General features: G+C 32.2%; 1 pseudogene; it reads left to right on the top strand.

The window, feature by feature from the left end:
• The first annotated feature begins 275 nt into the window (after positions 1-275).
• LOC136203829 (lignin-forming anionic peroxidase-like) lies at positions 276-4,373 on the top strand (annotated as a pseudogene).
• Positions 4,374-13,665: the final 9,292 nt, after the last annotated feature.

The raw sequence follows: 13,665 nt of genomic DNA, 5'->3' as shown, positions 1-13,665 counted from the left end.
GATATGGGTTCGATTATTTACTCGTGTTGTTCGAATACGGGAAACAACAGTGTTACTTCACGTCTTCTTGTATTACATGATCGCGATGAATATGGGTTTCTTAGCTTTAGCCAGCAAGAACAATAAAACTTAGGGTTTCTTCTGGAAGTTGAAGATTTAAAGTCGAAAGTTTATGGAAGTTGAAGATGGAGCTGGGTTCGAGCAAGTGAACTAATGAGAGAGAGAGAGACGTTTATGGGGAGTTGTAAGTTCAATCAGAAAACGAAGAGACGTGTATGGGGAGTTGGGTAGGTGATTAATTGGGAGGGAAAACAAAAAGGGGGTAGTTTAGTCAATTCACACTAAGGGGCCCCACGTTTTTAATTCGAATTAGTGAAATAAGGGTGACGTGGCGGGTTGACTTGCGTTGACCGGTCACTTTCACCGGCTATACACCACAGTGTGAGGTCACCCCTAAGTACGTACATATTAGTGTGACATTTTGAAGGTTGTACACCAAAGTGTGATTTAGGGTAAAGGTTGTACACCATAGGTGAAATTTACCCACCATATGCGATTCTGGTTTGTTCTTTGTAAAAATTAGATGAGTTGGTTCCCAAACTTATAGAGATATTGAATGGGTTGGAGTTCGAAATCATGATGCTGTAATGAGAGAGCGGACGACTTTTTATCTTTTCATTTGGCCATCCGATTTTCTAATGAGAAAAATGCCTCTTCAAGCCATGCGGTAGCGGATCCAAGATTTGAGGGAGGGGTCAAAACTCTATGTAAAATTTTTTTAGACTAATGTTTGTAGTTAAGAGCAAAAATACCCCTAACGTTTTGGGTCAGGAGCAATTTTACCCTAACGTCTAAAATGGTGTAATTTTACCCCTAATGTTTGTAGCCAAGAGCAATTTTACCCCTAACGTTGATAAATTGGATCAATTTCAAACACTGTTATAACATACAGTTATTTTTTTCCTTTATTTTGCACCAATTGCATATCAATTTGTTCTAAAAAAAAAGAATATAATGTTTTTTATAATTTAATAATAAAATTGGAGATTAATATTTATAAATTCGGTGAATTTTTTGAATTTTTTTTGTTTAATTCGTACAAAAGACAATATATTTTAATATTTTTTTCTTATTTTTTTCACATCCCTGTTACTGATAAAATAACGCATTTGTGAAGTGTAGATGATAAGATTCATGACCGAGAAGACAGTTTGATGAATTATTTCTCAAATTGACCCAATTTATGAACGTTAGGGGTAAAACTACTTTTGGTTTCCAACATTAGGGATAAAATTGCACTATTTTAGACGTTAGGGGTAAAAGTGCTACTAACCCTAAACTTTAGCAGTATTTTTGCACTTTAACTATTCTTTTTGGATTAAACATTTTTTTTAGGGATGAAGGGAGGGCAAATGCCCCTTTTGACCCCCCTAAATTCGCCACTGAAGCCATGCGACATTTTTTGCCACATCGGCAAAAATTAACGTCGTTGGCTAATCGAACTGCATTTGCGAACTGATAAAATCTCATGCTATATGTTTGACAATTTCTAAATCAACATGGATTATTTTTTAAATTTGGCATAACAATATGGCTTCTTTTTGTAATTTTCTAAAAAAAAAAAAGTTTAAAATTGGATTGATTCCTTGACTTTTTCTTTTTAAAACCAAATTGTACTGTTAATTTTGGATAAATTACACCTTTTATTATTGAATTTTACTCATTTTAACATTGTGACCACTGAACTTCAATTCTTAATGATATGACCACTGAATTTTATATTTTTTAATATCGATAGCCACTCAATTTCAACTAACTCCTCAAAATGACCGTTATCGAATTCAAAATGAAAAATTCAAGAATTAAAGTTGTTCAGAACAACATTTACCATGAAACCACATTTTTTATTTTCCAAAATCACTTTTTTTGGAGCTTTGTCTCTCTAAAAATTCACTTTCTCCTAACCAAACAACACCTAAATGATCTCAAAATGAAATTTTTTAAGAATTAAAGTTTCTTAGAATACCATTAACTCTTCGAATTTTTTATTTTGAGACCGTCAACGGTTGTTTTGAGGCGTTGAGTGGCCACCCGTATTAAAAATTGTAAAGTTCAGTGGTCATACCGTTAAGAATTGAAATTCAGTGGCCACAATGTTAAAATAGATAAAATTTAGTGGCCATATGTGTAATTTACCCTGTTATTGAAAATTTAGAGATTTTTCGTTATAGCTAAAAACTAAGCACGTATATTGAAAATTCTTAAACCAATTCGAATACGTAAATAAAAAAATTCCAAATTATATTGAATTATTGAATTTTTTTTAAGAACTCAACCAAATTAACAAGATTTACAAATCCCTACAATTTAACCAAACAATTTGTAGTGCAATGTATGAGCTAATTTCACAAATTTTGCCAATGGTTTAATGCTTCTATCTACGGATGCACGTGGTCGGTTAACCGGTCTATTAAGGTTAATTCGGTCGGTTAACCACTTTATCGGTTTTTTGAAATAACCATACACTAGTCCACTAAATTCGGTTAACCACTAATCGGTTAACCAATTATTTCGGTCGGTTAACATTTTATTTCGGTTTCTAATCATTAGTAAATAAAAATAAAAATAATAAAAAAGTTCTAATTTTTATTATGAGTGGAACGACGGGTCCATGGCGAGTTGAAGAGATTAACGACCGAGAGGGAGATGTGCGTGCATTATATACACGCGGACTATGGATTGGACACTGCATTTTCCCCTTAAAGCAACTTAATGCTATCCAGATATATTAATTTCACTAATTATCTACTTTGTGATAAATTTGATAGTACGGCGACATTTGAGACAAAATATTCCATCGTTGAGTCTTAGTCACTAGAAATAAGGGAAAAGTACAAAAAAGAGTTAATTTGGTCCTTATATTTATTTATTTTTATAAATTGACCTCATGATTATCTAATTATCACAAACAAACTCCAAAATAAAAAATAAAAATCAAATATACCATCTTCTCCATCTATCTTTAATTTTTTTTCTTTTTTCTCTCTCCTCTCTCTTAATTTCTCTCTCTTAGTGTTCATCTTATTAGATCCAAATTGTGCTTTTGAGCACTGGATATTGCCATGCCCAACTCACTTCCAATTTTTACGAAACATCATGTCCAAATGCACTGACCACAATCCGAACATCAATCAGAAACGCCATAGCCAAAGAACGAAGAATGTCTGCTTCTCTCATTGGTCTCCACTTCCACGACTGCTTTGTTCAAGGCTGCGATGCTTCAATTTTGCTAGACGAGACTCCATCCATTGACAGCGAACAAACAACTCTCTGTTAGATATTAGTCTTTAATGTTGGTGTTGTGGAAATTCCACATGGAAAGAATAAGAAGGAAATCTGTATTTTATTTTGTCTAAGAGACATCTGTATTGTCTAGAGACATCTGTATGTCTGGAGACATCTATATGTCTGGAGACATCTGTATTTTGACAACCAGTTTTTTGGCTATAAATATCTTCAATCCTTCATACCTTTTCACTTACTGTTTTAATTATTCAAATACGTTCATAGGGAAATTAGTGAAATTGCTATCATTAATTTTATGTTAGGGAAATCCTAGAGGAAACTTAGTCAGAAACCCAATAGCAATCGATAGTGGGGCCTAATATTTCCTTAAGGACAGTGATTAATCACGTCCCTATTTTATGTTTGTGATCCCATATTTCTAACACTCTCCCTAATAAGGATTCCGCAAGGGGTTACAACGTTATCCAAACTGCAAAAGCTGAAGTAGAAAAATATGTTCTGGAGTTGCTTCTGCTTATGTGGGCGGTCCGTCTTGGACAGTACTGCTCGGAAGAAAAGACTCAACCACAGCAAGTAGAAGTCTAGCTGAATCCGAATTGCCTAGTTCTAAAGATGGGCTTGATAGGCTCATTTCTCGCTTTCAAACTAAAGGGTTAAGTCCTAGAGATATGGTTGCTCTATCAGGCGCTCATACTTTGGGTTAAGCTCAATGCTTTACGTTTCGTGATAGGATTTACACTAATGGCTCCCATATTGATGCTGGTTTTGCTAGCACTCGTCGTTGGGCTTGTCCAACGACGGGCGGTGATGGGAATTTGGCTGCACTTGATCTGGTTACGCCTAACTTTTTTGATAACAATTATTTCAAGAATCCGATTCAAAAGAAAGGTCTTCTTGAATCTGATAAAATCCTTTTTAGTGGAGGCTCTACTGATAGCATTGTGTCGGATTATAGCAGGAGCCCTTCTACTTTCAGCTCTGATTTTGGAACTGCTATGATCAAAATGGGAAATCTTCTCAATCCAAATGCTGACCAAATTAGGAAGATCTGCAGTGCTGTCAACTAGTTCTTTATGTTTTGTTCCTATTTTTTCATTCTGTTTATTCCAAAGTTAAATGTAAAGGAAATCTGTTTTTGTTTTTATTTTTCATGTTATTTGTAATTCATTTCATTAATTTTAATGTGCATCAAATCTTATAAGATGAAGCAAGTGTTGATGGGAATAACTTTATTTTAGAGAGAGAAATTAAGAGAGAGGAGAGAGAAAAAAGAAAAAAAAAGAAATTAAAGATGGATGGAGAAGATGATATATTTGATTTTTATTTTTTATTTTGGGGTTTGTTTGTGATAATTAGATAATCATGTGGTCAATTTATAAAAATAAATAAATATAACGACCAAATTAACTATTTTCCCTTCGACTTTTAACACCGTTAGTCAATTTGGTATGTGTTTGCTAACGGAATGAAGTACATGTACCACTTTGCAAACTTTTAAACCACATGGGTGTTGTTCGAAAATGGGTGTAACCACAAGGTTTATTTTTGTACTTTTCCCTAGAAATAATTAGTGTTTCTTATTAAATTTTTGCTATTGATCCATGTATTTATTTTGAGTGGGATAATGATATGTATACATATAAATAAATATGTTTTTATATACTTAATTGAATTCGGTTGGTTTCGGTTAACCGCGGTTTTTAGAATATGAAAACCGTAACCGTAACCATTAACCACTATTTTTAAAATTAAAAACCGTACACTAGTCCATTGGTTTCGGTTTCTCGGTTTTGTGGATTTTTGTGTTCACCCCTACTTCTGTCGCCTGCTAAATTTGTTTCATTTTATCACTTATGTGTTGTTTGATAAAACTGAAATTTAAGTGCTGAAAATTAAGTCCTGAATTTTAAGTGTTGAACATTATAAAAGCTGAAAGTGTTAAACTTTAAATGTTTGATTTATATTGAAAATTAAGTGCCGGATATTATCAATCTGTTTGATAACTCTAATAAGAGAAAATATAACACTAAATTGGACAACTTTATCCTTTTATATATAGGGTAAATAATTTATTGGTCTCCTACCTTTTACCTAAAACACTGTTTAGTCCTCTTATTTTGAAAAACACATTATAAGGTCCTCATTCTTTGTTATTGTTAACCCTTTGGTCTTTCTATCTATTTTTTAGACTTTTAACTGTTATATGTGGCATAAACAGACAGACAGAAAATAACAGATTAATACTATGGTTGACTTGAAAGCTAAGATATGTTTGGTTCAAAATCTTAAAAAAATAGACAAAATGATCAAATGATTAATGTTGACAAAATATATGAACCTTATAATGTGTTTTTTAAAATAGAATGACTAAACAGTATGTTACGTAAAAAAATAGGGCCTAATAAATTATTTATCCATATATATAGTTTTATCTTTTGATATTTATCCAATCATTCTAAAAAAAGAAAAAAATTGGGTAAATTACACCCATGGCCACCGAAATTTATCCATTTTCACATTATGGCCACTCAACTTCATTTCTTCTCGGTATGGCCACTGAACTTTACACTTTTTAACACCGGTGGCCACTCAATTTTCACTAATTTCTCAAAATGACCGTTAACGATCGTTTTCTCTCCTAACCAAACAACACCTAAATGACCTCAAAACGAAAATTTTCAAGAATTAAAGTTCCTTAAAATACATTAACGTTTTGGATTTTTTATTTTTAGCCGTCAATGGACATTTTGAGGCGTTAAGTGGCAACCGGTGTTAAAAAGTGTAAAGTTCAGTGGCCATACCGAGAAGAAATGAAGTTCAGTGACCATAATGTGAATATGGGTAAAGTTCAGTGGCCATGGGTGTAGTTTACCCAAAAAAAATTGGATACAATATTATAAATACTATAAAAAAAAAATGAAACTATAAAAATTGCAAAAAAAAAAAAGGGTAAATTACACCCATGGCCACTGAACTTTATCCATTTTCACATTATGGCCACTGAACTTCATTTCTTCCCGATATGGTCACTTAACTTTACACTTTTTAACACCGGTAGCCACTTAACGCCTCAAAATAATCATTGACAGCTAAAAATAAAAAATCCAAAGCTTTGAATAACTTTAATTCTTGGATATTTTCATTTTAAGGTCGTTAACGATCGGTGGCCACCGGTTTTAAAAAGTGTAAAGTTCAGTGGCCATACCGGGAAAAAATGAAGTTGAGTGGCCATAATGTGAAAATGGGTAAAGTTCAGTCGCCATGTGTTTAATTTACCCAAAAAATATATATTAGGAAGAGGAAAGCGAAATACGTTTGATTGTAACGCATAATAGTAGATTGGTTCAAAAACAATCAAATGCCTATAGCTTATCGTGTTAAGCACAAATTTTAAATCAAAATTTTTTACTTATCCTTTTAAGTGAATTTTAACTTAATTTAACAATTTAAATGGTTTATAAAAAGTGGTTATCAAACATAAGATATAGACTCAGATGATCAATAACAATATGGAATTGAGAAATGAACTTAAATTCACAGAGAGAACCGATTTTTACCACCGTTAGAATTTTCATGAATTTCCTCCTCTTCTAGAGCAGTAGGAGGAGCATATTCCTTCTCACAAGTAGTGCGGTCAAAAACCATAACATTAAAAATCTGATCTCCTTCCAACCATCTCCAAATCGTCTTCCATTGATCTTCACAGGCCAAAGATTTTTCCCTTTTTGGCTTCTCAGCATAGCTTTCTCACATACTTGTCCGTTCAAGTACTTGAAGAAAGCAATTGGAATTAACTGCAAAAACACAAAATTAAAATGATAATCAAATAATTGGATTATATGAAAAATTGAGAGAGAAAGGTAGTCAGTTTGGCTTACAAAATCATCCTCAATACCAGGAAGGAGTGGCTGGAAGAAACATGGTTCAGTGAGAAGAGCTCTAGACATTGTGTTCGTAAAGTGTCCTCAATGAAATTCTCCATTGTTGTTTGATCTATTATACCAAGTGTGGAGAAAACATGTTTGGTAAGATTAATTTGAATATGTGAGGTGAATTGTATATGTTCGAATTCAAGTTGGTAATTGATTAGTGGCATATTAATTTCTTTTTCTGTAAAGCTAATTCAATGTAATTCAAATTTCAATTTTTTTTTGAATAAATGTGTCTGTAGGTGTGATTGCCGCACCCAGATGTGATATGAGATTGGATCACTCTGTATTTTGCGTTTTGGGTATTTCGGATCGCAATCAATCATCTTTTGGAAATGTGTTTGCATATGTGATTGGAGGATGATCTACGAACAGATTTGCGTTTGTTTTTCCGGTTACATGTAGGGAAGACCCTGCCCGGCGTATCTGTACTATTGCAATATTACATATTTTATTGGTTGCTTTTTTTTTTATTAAAAGGAGGGTTACTCTGTTCTATGATTCGAATCTTATTCCGTTTGGTATTTTAAATGTGTTATGAACGTTGCTTCTATTTATTCAGAGTTTAAGATTTAGGATTTAAAAATTCGGATTTTTTCTTTAATTGCGAATCATGTATATAGCATATACGCGATCATATTTATAGAATTAAAATCCAATTTTTATTTTTCACACATACCACATTTATGCAAAAAGAAACTTTGAATCTTAATGAGAATTATTTTAGATATTTTATGAATTTAAATAGTGATTTTTAATTAATTTGTGCAATTTAATCTCATCAGTTTGGGATAACAACCTGAATCAATTTATATATATTTTTTTGACGGATTGTAAAGATAATATATACTAAAGCTATAACATATGTATTTTGATTATATAACTTATTTATTAAGAGCAGATGTATTACGAACACATTTTCCATGCATCGGCTTAATTTATTTACGATAAAACTCCACTACAAAAAAATGGCTTTTAGTAATGAGAAAATTTGTTACTAAAAGACCAAATGTCATTACCGAAAGCTTTAAATAAGTGGAAAACTCCCTTATCTCTTGTTAAACGTTGCCTTGCTAATTATTTTTAATAACGAAAATGGATCCGCTTATTATTGAACTTATAATAATAGGAAATCTACTATTAACCCCGAGAGCAAAAAAACATAATTAAATAAATAGACTCTAGACTAGGTCTGTAGGAGGTCCGTGCCAAGCCCACTTTCGATCAGCATTTAATATCTCATGTATGTCTATAGAAGGCACACTACACTCGTGATGACCTAAGAAAATCGTTCCTACGAAGTTCATCAACCAGTCCACAGACATGAATATATGAGGTGAATTTGAATATGTGAGGTGAATTGAATATGTAATTCAATTTTTTTTAAAGAAAATGAATAAATGTATGTGCAGGTGTGATTGCCGCATCCTAGTTCCCGATCGGGCGTGTGGCCAGCTGGTTCCGTACTTCACGTTTTAGGTTTTTCGGAGCCCAATCAATCATATTTTGGATCTTAATCAATCATATTTTGGAAATATGTCTACATGTGTGATTGGACGCCCTATCTGTTTGGATTGACTCACAATTTTATTTTTGCAAGGATGGTCTACAAACAGATTTGCGTTTGTTTTTCCGGTTACATGTAAGGAAGACCCCACCCGACATATCTATAGTACTATTGCGATATAACAAGTTTTATTAGTTGCTATTTTATTTTATTTTTTTATTAAAACGACGGTTACTCGGTTCTATTATTCAAATCTCGTGCGATTTGGACTTTTAGATTTTATTTATTTATTTTAATTTTAATTTGTATATATAACCTATATACAATATTATTTTAATTATACTAAAATTCAATCAAATTTATGTTAGACAAACGGTTATGTATGTTTTAAAAATGTTGGATGTGATTAACCTCAAAACAAAAGGAACACAGAAAAATATACAAACAGTAAAACTAGAAATGAAAAGAAAAGAGTTAAACAAATCTGAGGCCTGTATTAGCAGTTTCTTTAAGACAGATGTCGTCGCTATTGACGATCGTCTCCCAGGATACAACAGATTACACAAGTGAACTCAAACCGTGTGTAGCCTAGTTATCACCGGAGTAGGAAAACAAGAACATTATGAGCAAACAGAGAGCAAGAAAAATTCCAGGAAATATTTTCTCTAACCGTCTGTGAATTTGACAATCCATTCTGTATAAATAAAACTTGAAAGGATATATCTTTTCACGAACAAACACGACTGTTCATGTACGAACACGACTATATACGACGGACACGACTGTTCATGAAAGGAGGTGTTTGTTGGTATTTAAATTAATATATAATTTTATTCAAAATTTTTCAACAATCCCCCACATGAATAAAATTAGAAACGAGACGATTATGAAATGGTGATAACTTTCTACAGGAGATATCTGCATAGGATAGGTAGCTAATGTGCCTTGAACCTTCCCTTGTGAAAGTATATTTACTTTACTGGCTGACTAGTAGACGCGGTGTCTTTGAACTATTCTGCCGTTTGTGTAAACGATGATATACCCCACACAGATACCAACATAACACGGTATGGTTCTCATGGTTATATTCGTTATGGTCATGAACATCGCCTGGTTCTGCGAGAGTTTAAGAGAACTAGGCCTCCACACTAGTCTCCATCGAAGCGACCCTGCTTCACTCTGACATAGGTGATTTATTTGCTCAAAATACTTACGCACAATATGTCATTAAAGGCATATGGCTTAACCTTTTTCCGTTGGTGTCACTGTTTACATCTAGGAATGGACGATGGTTTAACCCTCACAATGAACGCACAAGGTTTATGCAATTAGGTTGTCCCTTTGAACCTAGATCTTGGGATCTCCAGTCAACTAGGTAGGGTTTTTCTTCACATAACGCCTCTTCTCTATGGGCTTTAGTCTCATTCCTTCCGATGATTTTTCAATTTGATCTTGGTTTAACCTCTAGGTTAGCGGATCCACTGTATTATCCTTTGATTCTATAAAATCAACTAGGACGACACTCATTGAGATAATTGACTAATGGTGTTATCACACGGAAGCTTTTCTACCGAGTTCATCATTCAGAAGCTTTTTATACCGCATATTCACCAATTGATATGATATTATTCTTCGATTCCATCATTGTGACGTACTTATTTTAAGGTGATTTGATTTCTGCATTTTTAGTGACTTTCATAAATTAAATCTAGCCAACTAATATTCATCTACCAGCGTCTAACTCGGCTAGATAACATCACTGCTCAGATTTGTTAATTTATGACATTTCACATTTTTAATGTAAATCCACCCTTACGAGTGAGAATATCAATATGAAATTTTCGCATATCATCATCTCTAACGAAAACATATTTTCTTTTATCACCAAGTCTTAAAATTCATACCAATGAATTTTTCTAAACTTTCGTTGTGGCTAACACGTTGTCACTGGTACAAGTAGGCTTAAAACCTTTGAAGTGTCTATGTTCTTCAAACTAGATCCATCTTCAATTAACATATGTACCAACACATGCCAAAAAGACAATTAATCTCAAACAGAGACAAGACAGTAATTAACAACTTTCTCTTCCTGAAATCCAAACCAACTATGTTAGAATCAGAAAATCATAATCTATTTAACCAAATAGATACATATATAACAGATAATTAATAACATGAATATAAACTATATATATAAAGTTGTCCTCCAGTCTGTAATATTTCAATTATACTCTATTCGTCAAAACAATCTATCAAAGTTTTCCTGTACGCATATATCTTTGGAAAAAATATATTCTGTTAGTCAAAGACAAACGAAATAGAAACAATAATAATAGTATAAAATTATTATTAAAACTGAAACTAATTAACCTGAATTCACGAATTGAAAATCGCGATTGAATAATCTTACACTTGTGATGGATCATTCTACTGTGCATATTGAAATGCAAAGCCTCGTGTGCACCTTCGTGGTAGGTACTGCACGCGATCAATAAGGAATTGAGAATTTACTAAATAAATTCTCCAGCCTCCTTTCAAATATTGTTGGATGTGCTATCCTATGAAATGGGACATTCTTCTTTGTATTTCTTAAATATCCAAAAGCTCCATAGTTTTGTCCATTTCTAATTTCTTTCTGCTCTTTTCTTTTCCAGGAAGAAATCTTCTTTTATATTATTATATTAAGATGTTGTAATGACCGTATTTAACACTTTGAGGGATGTTAATTACTCATTGTCAGAGAGTGGATAGACCCCTTATGAACATTCAACCATAATCAGCAGCAACCACACGACTATAATATGTCCATGTCCTCGATAGTAAATTTCGAGTTCTATTTATATAGAATGGATTATCAAATTCACATACGGTTAGCAGTTTTGTTAAGACAGATGTACAATGACAGACACGACTGTTTACGTACGAACACGACTGTACACAATGGACACGACTGTTCATGAAAGGAGATGTTTGTTGGTATTTAAATTAATATATAATTTTATTCAAAATTTTCCAATAATTTACATATATGATAAAAGGAAATATGAATTTTAATAATAAGTATTTTAAATGTGTTATGAATATGGCTTCTATTTATTAGGAGTTCAAGGTTTAGGATTTAAAAATTCAGATTTTTTCTTTACTTTTGAATCATATATTTATAACATATACGCGATTTATTATGAATTTAAATAGAGCTTTTTAATTAATTTGTGCAATTTAATCTCATCGATTCGGGATAACATCCTGAATTGATTTATATTTTTTTTGTGGGATTATAAAGATAATATACGTAAAAAATTATTCGAACTACAGAAGTTTTAAAATCTGTATCGCGATATCCGCCGTATTGTTTTTGATACATATTAAATTTTGATTTAATCATCACATATAACTTATTTAATAAAAAGTGGTTTTTATTCGACGTATTACAAACATATTTTCTATGCATCCGCGTAATTTATTTATGATAAAACTTCATGACATATTACAATGAAATTATAATGTTATTTTTACACGTATATTTTGAATGAGGTTTATAACATAAATCTCGAGGTGAATTTTTAACTACGTATATTTAATATAATAGTATTTGCATTTTTGTTAATTTACCAGCAGGTGATTTTTATTGATAACGGTTATTTAGGGTAAATGATGAATTTTCCAACAATACGTAAATATAAGTAATTGTATGGTGGTAAATTTAAAATAATTAACAAGATATTTACAAGCATCATGATTAATCAATATCGAAACCATGATGAATAAACCGGGGTACGGGAATTAATCTGATTTAAATTAATCGCACATGCATTAAGGATAATTTTATTTATGAGGTTTTATTTAATTGAGTTTATTTAATTTAGGGTAACAATAAGTAATCAACTATTCGTATTGGGCTGAATCGAATACATATTATTTTACTAGGGACCGAAACTGACATTAATCCTTAACCTAACCCTAATTCTCCTCCTATATCAACCCTACTATTCTTAACCCCTCAACCCCCTTATTTCATTCAACCGAACCATTTTCTCTTTTAGAATGTGAGAGAGAGATCCTCCCTCTCCCTTATCCCTCACATATGGCTATTCCCTTTGGTTCATACTAAAATAAATAAGAAATAAATAAGTGTTGAAACACAATTTCCACACTTAATTTTGATTATGATAATATTATAAGAAAATTAATATTCCCTAATTAGTTTAAATGTTGAAATTAAATATTGAGTTAATTGGACAAATTGTTTGTTGGGTGCGTTTAATGAGATAAGAGAAAGAAAGAAAATTAAGGAAAGGCCTTCAAATGGACTAAAAGCCCAAGAGTCAATTCCTGCCCAATTGCTAGACGAATTCAGAAGTCGAGTCCAAGCCATGAACGCTGATTTGACCCGGAATGTTGAAACACAATTTCCACACTGATTTTGATTATGACAAAAATATTAAGAGAAATTAATAATCTCATACTTAGTAAAACATTAAATTTAAATGTTAATTTTATTTGGATTAATGTGTTTGTAAAATGTGTTTTTGATTAAATGTAAATAAGAAAGGTATATACACAACGGCCTTAAACTTGGATCAAAGGCTCAACCATTGAACTGTGAAGGGCATAATCAATGAAAATACAATCCACTGTCTTTGGATCTATATTTATTTTCTTTGTTAATTCTATAACTCATGTGGTGTTTTATCTGATTTCTTGAGGGCAATTTATTTAAAAGGAGAATAACTGATAAAACAACTCCCCCTCCCCCCCACACGTTTTGTGGCAACCCAGAGTTGTTCATCATTTGGTTCATCATTTCCTTCAAAGTACGATTCTTATGCTCTGGCACTCCATTCGATTGAGGATAATATGATGGTGTTACCTCGTGAATAATTCCATATTAGGAGCAAAACTTGTCAATTGGTTCAACATATT

Source organism: Euphorbia lathyris, chromosome 8, assembly GCF_963576675.1.
Source record: "Euphorbia lathyris chromosome 8, ddEupLath1.1, whole genome shotgun sequence".
In the NCBI taxonomy this organism is placed as follows: domain Eukaryota; kingdom Viridiplantae; phylum Streptophyta; class Magnoliopsida; order Malpighiales; family Euphorbiaceae; genus Euphorbia; species Euphorbia lathyris.
Note: the sequence above shows the minus strand (reverse complement) of the source record. Positions and strands in the feature narration are given on the sequence as shown.